A 12,004-nucleotide genomic window follows, 5' to 3' on the forward strand; every position below is an offset into this window, starting at 1 on the left:
CTGTGAACAGTTTCTCCAGCTGGTTTGTTAATGAGTTTGAAAGAGCTGGGAGAAAAGTGACTGTGGATTACCCTGCTTTCCCTATCCCTTCACATCCTCAGCTGGAAAGTTGGGTTAACACAGTGAAATACCTTGAGTGACAAAGCTGTCTTCTTTCTATATTTGAATCTAATTCTGGTTCGACATTAATGTGTGTCCTACCTGGGTTTCATCATGATCCCTTTTTTTTTATACTTGTGGATAGGACATGGTCACTTTGTACCCAACTCTCTCTTAGCTCCCATATTTCCGTGGCCCACTGGAATTTGTGATAATGGGAATGAAAATTCAATGTTTATGAGGTGTCCAAAAGCACTATACCTGCAGGTTACATTTATGTGCTGTGTTTATACCTGTGGTCCATTGCCTTCTTGGAATTTACTTTTAAAAAATAAGTAGTAAGATAAAATCAATAAAAATTATGATAGCAACAGCGAATATTCAATCAAGAACAGGTCCACTTTGAGCAGGAATCCTGACTGTGTAGGAAGAGCATCATGGGGGCTAGTCCTCCTTTCCCTGCCTTCTGGCTTCGACACGCTCTTCATCATCTTTCCCTCCCTCAGTCCCTTGTATCCTCCCTTCCTCCCTTGCACAATAGTAAGAACACTAAGCAGGATATATGTACTCTGTAAACATGTAAGTGAGCATTATACTATTGTAAAGTGTAACTACAGAATTATGCTGCAAATATCTAGAAGTTGTTTATCTTATGCAATTAAAATTTTATATCCATCGAAGAGCAGCACCACATTTTACCCTAACCACATTTCTTTGCAAACAGCATGCTACTCTCTGTTTATATTTATATATTGCAACTAGAGATTGAACCCACAGCACTTAATTACTGAGTCACTTCCCCAGAGTTTTATTTATTTATTTATTTATTTTAATTTAGAGTCAGGGTCTCACTCAGTTGCTTAGGGACTGGCTAACGTGATGAGGCTGGTTTTTAACTTGTGTTCCTCCCATGTCAGCTTCTCAAATCACTGATATTCAAGGTATGTCCCACTGTACCCAGCTCACTTAATGGTTTTTCATAGGGATATTTTGTGTTTCAGATTTTATACTCTTCTCAGGTGATGTGTCAGTCATTTCTCTCATTCCAACAGTTGAATCTCTTTGCTGTTCATGCTTTACTGTGCTGTGCAGAAGCTTTTGGTTTAATGGAATTATACTTCTCTTCCCTGTCGTTTTATTGTCATAGCCAAAGGACCATTACCTAGAGCAATCTTGTAAAGTGTTTCTTCTGTGTTTTCTTTGTATGTTTTGCTCACAAACTTATGCTCTTCTTTCTTTTTTTTTATTTTAGATTAAAAAATAGCAACTTCATCTGCTTGTGTTGTATAGCATGATATTTTAATACATATAACACTGTGTAGTGATCATATTTGTCACCTTAGTAGGATGGGAAGAGATTGGTAAATGGGACCCCAGTACTCTCTTCCAGGAATTATACAGGTTCACCTCTCAGTGTTACATTTTCTCCTCTTTGAGTTGATGTTTGATATGATGTAAGATAAATTTTTGTTTTCTTTCTTCCCTGTGCAGATATTGAGTGTCCTCAGCACCTTCTGTTAAAGAGACTAACTATCCTTTATCCATTCTGTATTATTGGCCCCATTCTCAAAGATGATTGTGCAGTGAATGTCTGGGCTTATCCTTGTTCTCTTTTCTGTGCATTGGTCTATATGTTGCTTTCTATTTCAGTAAAACAGTGTTTTAATTCTTGTATTTTGTAATTTATTTGATTCTATCTTTTTGGAATTTGTTAAAATTAGCTATACATAACAGTATAATGCATTGACACAGCATACATAAATGGAGTATAACTTCACATTTTTTCTTTTGTACATGATGCAGAATTACACCAGTCATGTAATTGTATAAGCATGCAGGGTAATAATATCTGATCCATTTCATGATCCTTCAAAACCGCATACCTCTTTCCCTCCCTTACTAACCTCTCTATAAATCAAAGTGTATTTATTCTTCCCTAGTGCCTTCCATTGTGAATTAGCATCTGCACATCAGATAAAATATTAAGCCTTTGAAATTTTGCTATTGGTTTATTTAGCTTAGCATGGTATTCTCAAGTTACATATGCCAGCAAGTGGCATAATTTTATTATCTCTAGGGTTGAGTAATATTCCATACACACACACACACACACACAAACATACAGCCACACACAGATATCTGTGTGTGGCTGTATGTTTGTGTGTGTGTGTGTGTGTGTGTGTGTGTATATATATATATATATATATATATATATATATATATATATAATTTATATATATTATATTTATATTATATATAAATGTTATATTATTTATATTATATATAACATTTTATTTATTCATTCATATGTTGAAGGATACCTAGGTTGGTTCCGTAGCTTAGCTATTGTGAATTGACCTATTGTACATTGATATGGCACAAGCAATGTATGAGTGTACCTTTGCCTCCCACATTCTCATGAACAATATTATTGCTTGTATTCTTGATAATTGCCATTGTGACTGCAGTGAAATAAAATATTGAAATAGCTTTGATTTGCATTTTTCTAATTGCTAAAGATGATGGTCTTTTTTATGTGTTTGTTGATCAATTGTATTTCTTCTTTTGTGAGGTGTCTTTTCAGTTCCTTCATCCATTTGTTGATGGGTTATGTCTCTTTTTTTTGGCAATAAGTTTGTTGAGTTCTTTATATATCTTGGAGATTTCTGCTCTATTTGATGTGTTTGTGCTAAGGATTTATTCTCCCATTCTGTAGGCTCTCTCTTCATGTTATAGATTGATTCCTTTGCAGAGAATAAGCTTCTTAGTTTGAATCCATCCCATTTTTTGATTCCTAATTTTACTGTTTGTGTTTTAGGAGTCTTGTTCAAGAAGTCAGGTCCTAAGCTAACAGGATAAGGATGTGGACAATTTTTTTTGTTAGGGTCTCCATTCTCATGTCTAAATCTTTTATCTACTTTGAGTTGATTTTTGAGCACAGTGAGATATAGAAGTTTAATTTCATCTTTCTACATATGGATTTCCAGTTTTCCCAGCACCAACTGTTGAAGAGGCTTTCTTTTCTCCAATTTATGTTTTTTTCACCTTTGTCTAGTATGGATTGGTCTATATGACTTTTGGCACTTTTTTTCTTCTTTTTTTACTATGTCTCTGTAGTATAGTTTAAGGTCTAGTATCGTGATGCCTACTGATTCACTCATTTTGTTGAGAATTGCTTTGGCTATTGTGGCTCTCCTATTTTTTCAAATGAATTTCATGATTGCTTTTTATAGTTTTATGAAGAATGTCATTGGGAGATTAAAAGGAATTGCATTGAATCTCTATAACTATTTTGTTAGTATCACCATTTTGACTATGATCATTCTGCCTATACAAGAGTATGTAACATCTTTACATTTTCTCAGATCTTCAATTTCTATCTTTAGTGTTCTGTGGTATTCATTGTAGAGGTATTTTACCTTTTTTTTAGTTTGATTCCCAAGTATTTTATTTTATTCTTTCTTTTTCTTTTTGAGGCCATTGTTAATGGGGTGGTTTTCCTAATTTGTTTTTACATTGGATTCATTGCTTCATTGCTGCAGTCCGGCTGCAGCAAACTAGCGGGGGGTGGGGGGGTGGTGACTGGGAGCTGTTTACTGTAGGACAGGAGCGGTATTTATACATTCCACACAGCTTATCTTATTAGCATAAACTAGATACAGCAGTCAACCAATAAGGAATCTCCACACTTAATGGCTTGCTTTTGTTACTTCACAAACCACTTCCTGTGGCATTTTGCCAGGCGCCATCCAGACTTGTTTACAGACTCTAGAATTTCTCTGGCAAAATGCCAGGTGCCATCCAGACTTGTTTACAGACTTGAACACTTCATTATAAAAATTCATTTGGTTTCTGAGTGTTTATTTCATGTTATACTATTTTACTAAATTTATTAGTCAAGAAAGTTTTCAGGTGAAATTTTTTGGATTTTCTAAATATAGAAGCATGTCATTAGCAAATAGTGATAGTTTGATTTCCTATTTTTCTATTCATTATCTTTAATTCTTTCTTCTAATTGTTTTGGATAGAGCTTCAAGGATGATGTTGAATAAAATGGCAAAAAAGGCATCTTTTTGCTTTTTTTTTTCAATTTTAGAGGTAATGCTTTAATTTTTTCTCCCTTAATAATAATGTTTGTGAGGAGCCCCCACAGAAGGGCCAGGCACAGAGCCCACTGGCAGGGTGGGCCCAGGACTGACTGGGCAGGGGAGGGGGTGGGAGACCCCAGGACAAAGGCCCTGGCCAGCCTCCCCCAGCGGAGCCAGCCTTCGGTGCAGCAGAGGGTGGAAACACTTTTCTATGGTGATGAGGCACTGAGAAGCCTGGGCAATAGCATTAGTGGCAGTGGCAGCAACTTTGTGTCCCAGGCCCATTTGTCCCTGAGGCGCCAACATGGGCGGCAGGCAGCGTGGTGAAGAATGATGCCCTGAAGCTGAGCCTGACGGAACAGGTGCCAGCAGAGCCAACTCTGGCCCCCCATCTGCAAACTGCACACACAACAGGTGCCCCCTGACAGCCTGCTCTCCAGCCCTACCTGAGGCTGCTGAAGCTCCCCTCTCCTGAGCTCCAGTGCCTCATCATCCAGACCAATGGGCTGGTTACCACTACACCGAGGAGCACACAGTTCCTCTACCCCAAGGTGTTGGCCAACGAGAAGCAGGAGTTCACCGAGGACTTTGTCAAGGCCCTGGAGGATTTGGAAAAGCAGCACCAGCTTGGCGAGTGTGCAGCCCCACTGCTGCTGCTGCTGCTGCAGCCTCTGCAAGAGGACCCTCTGTCAGGCATCAGGCGCCACACCCTCACTCCCGAGCTGACATCGGTCTTCAGGAACCTGAGCAGCTACAGGGGTGGGGCCAGGGGTGCTGCAAATGTCCCCTTCACCTCCAATCCCATTCCCTTCTCCCCGTCACTGCCCCCGCCCGCGCACTGGGGCTGCCATGCCTAGCTGTGCTCAAGGATGAGCCACAGAAGGTGCCCGACTTGCCAAGCTTCAGCGAGAGCCTGCGGATATCGCTCATCGACATGGACACATAGTAACACATCCAGGCTGAGCGCAATGGGCTGCTCAACCGCATTGCAGCCTCCAAGTGCCCCAAGGGCAAACTGGAGCATCTCTCCCTGGAGGAGAAAGTGAAGAGGTCAAGAGCCAGAACACGACCTGGAGTCCACCGGGAGCCTGCTGACTGAGCAGGTGGCGCAGCTCAAGCAGAACGTCTTCAGCCATATCAACAGTGACTGCCAGCTGCTGCCCCAGCACCAGGTGCCTTTGTACAGAGCCCAAGCACTGGGTGCATGCGCGGCCCCCCTCCTTGAGGGGCGGGCTCACAAGGGGAGGGAGATGGCGTGAGCGCCCTGGACTTGGGAGGGTGCAACCCTGGCGACCACCTCCCCGAGGGTGCCCAGGACTCGGAGAGGGCCCGGTCCCCAGGGATCCCCATGGGTGCCCTGGGCTTGACAAGCTGGACCCCCTGCTCCTTTAGGGGGGTGGAGTCCATGACCTCCATGCCCCCTGCCTCTTTTCCCTGCGCTGCTGCCAGGTGTTGCACAAAGCCGCAGGTTGCCCCTTCCTACACACCACTGCAGAAGGGGTCTCTATGGGGCACAGCCTCCAGCCTGCCTTTTCTTTTTCTGTTTTGCTTTTGGAAAAGAGAAGAACAGAGTGTTAGATTCTGCCCCATTTATGTTTCTATTCGTGAACAAATGGTTGTGTGTCCCTGTGTGTTTCCTTGATTTTTTTTTTTTTAAGAAATGGGAAAAAGAAAAAAAAATATTAAGCCTTTTCCCTGTTCTCACTACCCACTTTTGTCCTTCCAACACCCCTCCTCCCTGCCCTTTTTGTTCTTTGTTTTTGTTTTGCTAGGAGTCCACATTCCTGTTTGTAAACCTTTGTTCCCTGTTTTCGGTTTTCAGTAAAGTCTCCTTACTCCAAAAAGAAGAAGGAGGAGGAGGAGGAGGAGGAGGAGGAGGAGGAGGAGGAGGAGGAGGAGGAGAATATTGTCCATGTGTTTACCATAGATAGCTTTTATAGTATTAAGATATATTTCTATTATACATAGTTTTCTAGTGTTTTGACTATGTATTTAGTCAAATGTTTTTTTTTTTCTGCATTTATTGAGATAATTTTTTGATTCTTGTCTTTACATCTATTTAATTAAAAATATGTTTATTGATTTCCATGTATTGAACCAACCCTGCATCTCTGGGACAAAGCCCACTGATCATGTTGTACTATCTTTTTAATATGATTTTGTATGCTGTTTGCCATAATTTTATTGAGAATTGTGACATCTCTGTTCATCAGGAATACTGGTCTGAAATGTTCTTTCCTTGATGTGTCTTTGTCTGGTTTTTGCATCAGGTTGATATCAGTTTCATAGAATGAGGTTAGAAGGTCTTTTCTATTTTCTATTTCATAAAATAATTTTAGAAGAATTGGTGTTCATTCTTTTTTCAACTTCTTGTAGAACTGGGCTGAGAATTCCTCTGATCCTGGGTTTTTCTTAGTTGTTAGGCTTGTGATAATCCCTGGCTTGTGAGAATTAATGTAATATACTCAAGACTTTATACTTTAGAGGAGAAATGCCTACTCTAACATTAGCCTGCTTTAGCAAATGTTAGTCCTCAAATAACAATATTTTTTGAACATTTTTTGTTTTCCCCAGAAGACTGACATCTCCAAGACTCCTTTCTTTAAACATGTATGTGAAAATGTGTATGTGTGTGTGTGTGTGTGTATCCAATGTTTTGTTATCACTTGGGTAAACTGCATTAAATAACACAGTCATCACATCAACTTGGGTACTTTACTCAATCTTTTTAGCCCACATCTTAAATTTTTGATCCATACAACACTTTTAGCTATAATTTCTATCAGAGTCTCTACATGGAAATATGAAATAATGAGATAAAATATTTTAACACTCTAATTCTCCAATATTATAAAATTTATTTCTAATTGAATTTAATGTTATTCATACTTCACATAATTCTCCTGAAATAAATATAAAAACTTTGAAATAAACAAAACACAAGGATATCAGTCAAGGGAAGTGACAAAGACCGCATGAGAGCAGGATGAAGATTATAAAACATTTCTGAATTAAAATCTAAGTTCCATGAAAAGTTGAATCAATATTTTTCATGTGTGTGTATTGAGATAATTACTACACTAAGACATTTAGGTGTTTGTAGAGTAGGAGGATATAAGATACTATTGCAGTGTTAAGAAATAGGGAAATAAGAGGAGCTCTATCATGAACATCATGTTGAATTTTGCTGAAAACCCAAATGTGAAGCCTAGAGATGTTTTGTAGAAAGCAACAAAGTTAAGCAAATAGATCATCAGTTTTCTTGTTTCTGAGTACAGACTAGAAGGTAATAGTTTACACACATATTTGTAACAAATTCAATAAAATGCTTCATTTCAAGGGAAACCAATAAACCAGGCTGTGGTTGAAGGAACTATCAAGTTCAACTTGTTCAACTGTCTTTAACACATCTATAACCGAGAAGAAAAAATGACTATTTTCCATGAATAAACTCAGTAATAACAAAAAGTTTTCTCAGATAAATGGCTACACTTTGAATAATGTTGCAATATTCATTAACTCTGGTTCTGCTTACAGAATAGTCTCACAGTTCCTGAAAGATTCATGGGTACAAAGAAATATATACCAAGGGCTTATAGTCTTCTTCAAAAAAAAAATTCATTTTTTTCCAAGATTTGACCATCCTGACATCAATGTGTGGATTCAGATATTTGGGGCAAAGCTGTACTCTGATGATCCGGTTACCTTTTTCTTTTAAAATTACAAAAATTTCTGTAGAAAATGTTTACTTTACCCAAACACCCAAAGTCTGTTGTCATTCTTTGAAAGAATTTAAATTGTCTTTGAAGAGCATTTTTTTTCTTGAAAGTTTTCAATGAACAAAATCATCCTTTGATATTTGGGTGAAAAATCAGTGAAAATTCCTTTGAAAGTTTGAATACTTCTCAGAAAAAGATAAAATACCTTTCTCTAAATTATTATAAACTGCTCTTATTACAGAAAAGTCAGTAACGTAATAGAAAATAATTTGGTATTTATTGGTGTTGTCTTTTTTTTTTTTTTTTTTTTTTTTGGTTGTTTGGTTTTGGTTGTGTTCCTCGCAAAACAATGTAAGACCTCTCATTAGACCCTGGACATGTATGGCTTGTTGTATAAGAAAATAAATTAATCAAACAAACAAACAAAAAAACTAATGTTTTATGTGAGTGTGTATACTTTTAAAATATATTTTTCAGGTTTTTCAACTAAAACCAATTCAGAGTAATGACACCTAATATAAATGGATATGCCTCCCATAGAGCTTTATTTTCCAAAAGACTAGTTTGTGAGAAGTAAATATGAAGAGTGAACTGAGACATCTTCTCTTAGAAAGAAATCGACGAATGAGTGGAAAGTGAGAGATAAGAAGGAAATAACCAATAAAATGAGGAAGGAAGAAAATAGAGAAGAGAGAAAGGAAAAAAGACATTTGACTTTTAATTTTTTTTTTCATTTGGGAATGAAGACAGGTTAAACAACTTCTTCCTGAGGGAGCCAGTTTTCCTTCCAATTACTCCCTTTCCATTATAGTCCATCTTCTCATTCTCTCCCACTCATCATGTTGAATATATAGCAGATATACATTGTGATTATGAACTAATCTGTGCTTGAAGATAATTTCTTCAGCCACTGTACAGTCCAGCTTAGCCATGGGCAGGTAGTTTAAGAACTGTGAAAAAAAAGAACTGTGGTTGCCAATCATGCAGGATTTTCTTTTTCCCATTCTAGGAACCAAAATGAGAACCTCTTTTCTGTTAACCTTAGCTGAGAATGTAAGCGAAGGTCCTGACTGGCCCTGATTATGTCCAACTCTACTAAATATTGTTGTGAGCGTAATGGAACTTGATCTGGACAGAAATGACTCAAAGTCCCTGTTATTTGTTTGGGGTAGGTTAGTGTTAGTAACTACCAAAGCTCAGAAATGCAAGATCTACCTGAAAAGGGTTAATTTATTAAAAAATGAAGAAAGAATATGGAGCTCTCAGTATTACCAAATGCCTACTATTTATCAGATCAATTGGACTGTGTTTCTCAGTAATATCACCCACAATTTATCTGGCCTTTAATGTGTATCAGCACACCTCTTTACTTGGACTATCTTTATTTATTTCAATCAGAGATTTGTTGAGTAAGAAAAAGATAGTACTCTCATTTTATAGGTAGCATATTGGAAGTGAGGTAGACTTAAAAATTCTCAGATAATTTTCACATGAATATGAGTGTAGTAAAATAAGTTTAGAACATCTTTTCCTTAGTATTCAAAGAATTACCACCTATGTAGCAGAGTGATAAATAACCATTTTTTATTGATGTAAAAGCATCTTTTGAATGTAAGGTACTAGTTTATTCACTAAGGACTTATGTTCACTGTTCTCTAAAAAGATAATGAAAATTGTAAAAATAGAAAAAAAAGAAAGAAAAATAAGGTTGTTGGAAATTATTTATTCTTAGTACAAGTTTTATTGTTGAGGACCAGTCCTAGGGCTGTGCGTGTTTGAGGCAAGGAAAATCAGCAAACCTTCTCTGATTGTTTTAATGAACAGACTTTATTTTAAGAAAAGTTTTAGATTTACAGGAAAATGAAGCACATAGTACCTTGATACGATACGCCTTCTCTTATTTAGAGTTTTCACTACTTTTTTCTTTGTATATGACTGAGAAATATTTGATATAAGCAAAAAATCAAAATATTTTGCCAATAGTTTTGGTATTAAGTAATTATTAATGGCAATGAATAGTTTAATTAGTTATTAAAACACTAATTTTACAGTTTTTAAAGCATTGACAAAGAATAATGTCAATTTTCTTCATGATGGTGTCTTACAGAGTATATTCACCACACCAGAAGTCCCTGTTCTTCACCTCTTTAGCATCTTCTACTCTCCCTGATTTCTTGACAATGTTTAACATTTTTAATGTTTTGACTTTTACATAATGTCACAAATATGGCATTTCAGACAATATATTCTTTCTGGCAAATATAAATGATGCCTACATTATTTTTATGTTTGATAGTAAATTTCATTTTTTTTAAGTTTTGAATGACCCTCCAGTGTATGGATGTATCACAGTGTTTACATTAATAACAGGTAAATAGCTACTAAAGTCTCTTAGCTGCTTCCTGTTTTGGGCAATCATGAATGAAGAAGCTGTGGACATTTGTATGTGGGTTTTGTGTAGACTTAGTTTTTAATTCCATTGAAATAACACTGAGAAATACAATTAATGAACAATATTAAGTGCATATTGTAATTTTAAGAAGCTACCAAACTGTCTTCCACAGTGGCTCTCCAATTTTGTGATCCCAACAGCAGTGTACGAGAGTTCTTCTTGTTCCACATCTTTGCCAGCTCTTGATATTGTGAGGTTTGAAATTTTGTAAATTTTTGTAACCTGAGTTACAGCAGGGGTCTGCTGGTGGTGGGAAGGCCTGGGACCTACTCTGGGCTTCAGCTACCACTCAGGTCCTCGAGGCTGAAATGGGCCAGGATTGGCCACCATTGAGTGTCTGTTGGTGGCAGTCTGTCCTGGTCCAAACCTGAGGTCTGGAGGGAGCTACTGGATGGAGGAGGCAGGCCTGGGCAGAACCTGAGCTCTGGCGCCAGTCTCACGATGAGTGGATGGACTCGGCCTACCCTGGGCCCCATCTCCTGCACAGGTCCTTGCAGTGGCTCTGGACTGGATCTGAGCTCCTGACTTGGTCTGCCGGTGGACAGAGGCAGTCCTGGCCAGAATCCCAGCTCTGGGGAGGGTCAGCCAGTGGTTCTGGGCTGGACCTGAGCTCGGTGCAGGTCTCCCAGTTGAGGGAATGATGCAGTCTTACCCTGTGTTTGGCCTCCTGCGCAGGTTGGTGGGGGCAGATCTGGACCGTATATGAGCTCTGGCAGGCGTCTGCAGGTGAGTGAAGTGGTCCTGGTCTGGGCCTGAGCATCCTGCTGGTGGTGGGAAGAAACCGGGCTACTCTGGGCCCCAGCTCCAGTGCATCTGGGAAGGGCCTGAGCTGGGGCAGGTGTCTCTGGACCTTTATTTTATTCATTTGTTCATAGGTAGTACTGAGGATCAAAGCCACTGCCTCACATGTGCGAGACAAGAGCTCTATCACTGAGTCACAACTCCAGCCCTATTTGCTTCTTCTTGACCTTTAATCATGCTATTTTTTGGTTCTATATCATTTGTTCATGCATGCATCTGGATTTTAACAAGTAGCTATTTTGTGATATCACCAGCAATGCTTCAAAAGCTGGCTTCAAATGAGACCTTGATCCTCAGCCCGATTCCACCCCACACATCCATATCACCTCTGGCATAGGTGCAGAAGAGAGATGACTAAGACATGGTCCATGACTCTCAACTTTTGGGAAAAATTGTTTTGAAGAGGTAAAGGGTAAGGCGACACTTGACAGAGATCTGCAGAACGCAGAGCAGGTATGTTTTTGAATAAGATTTTGAATAAGATGTATTGATAAAATTTGTTTATTTCCTTTTTGCTGGCATTTATATATCTGTAATTTGTTTTTACTTTTTCTTTTTGGAACAGGGATGGAACCCAAGGCTTTGGGAATGGGAGGCAAGCACTTTGCAGTTTTGCCATTGAGCTGCTTCCCAGCCCATTCATTCATTGTCAGCGTGGGAATTTGGGGCTGCTTCTATGAATGAATCTACTATGAATATTAAAAAGAGACTGACCAATGGCGTTAGTATGTGTCCAACCCAATTAGCATAAGTTTGGACCAATAGCATTGGTACTTTTCTCAAGTCCTAATTAGCATAAGTTTGGACCAATAGCATTGGTACTTTTTTCAAGTCCTAATTAGCAT

At 38.5% G+C, this 12,004-nt stretch overlaps 1 pseudogene; it reads left to right on the plus strand.

Moving 5' to 3' along the window:
* Positions 1–1,009: 1,009 nt before the first annotated feature.
* LOC114083707 (transcription factor JunD-like) overlaps positions 1,010–12,004 on the plus strand; it is a 303,997-nt pseudogene continuing 293,002 nt past the window's right edge.

This window comes from Marmota flaviventris, chromosome 1 (assembly GCF_047511675.1).
Source record: "Marmota flaviventris isolate mMarFla1 chromosome 1, mMarFla1.hap1, whole genome shotgun sequence".
NCBI classification, from domain to species: domain Eukaryota; kingdom Metazoa; phylum Chordata; class Mammalia; order Rodentia; family Sciuridae; genus Marmota; species Marmota flaviventris.